Source organism: Ovis canadensis, chromosome 5 (assembly GCF_042477335.2).
Source record: "Ovis canadensis isolate MfBH-ARS-UI-01 breed Bighorn chromosome 5, ARS-UI_OviCan_v2, whole genome shotgun sequence".
Lineage (NCBI taxonomy): Eukaryota > Metazoa > Chordata > Mammalia > Artiodactyla > Bovidae > Ovis > Ovis canadensis.
The window spans coordinates 105,132,050-105,133,829 of NC_091249.1; the positions used below are offsets into that span (position 1 = coordinate 105,132,050).

At 35.3% G+C, this 1,780-nt stretch overlaps 1 non-coding gene across 1 annotated transcript; it reads right to left on the reverse strand.

Moving 5' to 3' along the window:
• Positions 1-1,398: 1,398 nt before the first annotated feature.
• Positions 1,399-1,470, reverse strand: TRNAW-CCA (transfer RNA tryptophan (anticodon CCA)). Its single transcript has one exon. It is a non-coding gene; the product is annotated as a tRNA-Trp (tRNA).
• Between the last annotated feature and the right edge of the window lie 310 nt (positions 1,471-1,780).

Genomic DNA, 1,780 nt, shown 5'->3' on the forward strand with positions numbered 1-1,780 from the left:
ATTAGTCAAGGCAGGCTACAAGCGAAATGAATTTAACTAATGATTACCCATGGTATCAAGGACAGAACATCACTGGTGAAAGGAAAGGTCTCAATAGATGACTCTAAAATGGCTCGTTAAATATTTATATTGAACTATATCATCTTTATAGAGTGACAGTAACAGACTAGGATTCCTGTAGCAGTAGAAATATGAGATGTGGGAGACAAACCTTAGGTTTTTCTTATAAAATGCGTAAAGCATGAGAACAGGGATATGAAATCATAGAAAACTCTCCTGACTCGTGGGTAAGTTTCCAGTTGAAAACTTCCAGTCACCATTTTTAGCCATGATACATGTTTGAATTCCAAGATCCTGACATTTTGAAAAGGCTTGTACTTTAATGGCTACAGAAATCTCACTTATGCTTGAGTCATTTTTACTTACAATTAATCACTTTCCTACGAACTACCACTATACCTAAAAGAATTGGGAAAAGCTAGTTTCATTATGTTATAAAATATTTATGACTTATTTTTGGATTTCCTTATCTATTTTAAATATCAACTGATCTAAACAAATACTCCCAATCTCCACCCAATGAAGGTATATCCGATGCCAATTTAAACCAAACCAGCACATTTGCTTTAAAATTTCCAAAATAAATTCTATCGGATTACAATGTTTACTACTAATTTTAAAAAAAAAAAAGAGCTTTTTATGTAATGGATAATAATGCTCAGTTGTGTCCTACTCTTTGTAACTCCATGGACTGTAGCCCACCAGGCTCCTCTGTCCATGGAATTTTCCCAGCAAGAATACTAGAGTGGGTTGCTATTTTTTCCTCCAGGGAATCTTTCTGACCCAGGGATCGAACCTGCATCTCTTGCATTGTAGGCAGATTCTTTGCCACTAAACTATCCGGGAAGGCTTTAAGTAACATTCCTGTGTTATTTTGCTAGTTGTTTAAAAAATGTCTTATCAATTTGAAGTTTAATTAAGGAGACAAAAGAAAAGCAGAAAAAAATTTTCCCCATATCAACCTAAAATTATTTTTAAAGAAGTTTTTTTTATTTAAAGTAAGATCCTGGAAATATTTCACTTGAATAAAGCAATTTGATTTTTATAATCACACCTAATCATTTTCCTATGCCTGAAAGCTATACCTACACCAGCAGTTTTATGAAAAGTTTTTGCACTTCCAGAAACAACAGGTAACTTAGAGATCACTAGAATGCTAATGGCCATTTTCTGTAGTTTTACATTATATATATATATATGTAAGTAAGTAAGTGAAGTCACTCAGTCGTGTCCGACTCTTTGTGACCCTGTGGACTGCAGCCCACCAGGTTCCTCAGTCCATGGGATTCTCCAGGCAAGAATACTGGAGTGGGCTGCCATTTCCTTCTCCAGGGGATCTTCCCCACCCAGGGATCGAACCTGGGTCTCCCGCATTGGAGGCAGACGCCTTAACCTCTGAGCCACCAGGGAAGCATATATCTAAAAAAAAAAAAAAAACTGCTGTGCTATCCATAAAGCCAAACAATAAAGTCTATTTGTTAACACTATTATTTCCAGGGTTCATTCTTTAAGCATGGGCTGAGGTAAACATTTGCAATCCCATTTAAAATATTTTATTATGTATAGCATTTTCCCCTCAGATATTTGAAAAGATGCTAAGAAGGCTTTATTTTATAGAATGTTTACTGGTCTAAATAGTATGTGAGCTCAGTACAATTTACTGTCCACTTAAATAGTGTTATGTACTATTGATGAACTGGTTGTTCCTTAAGGTCTCAAT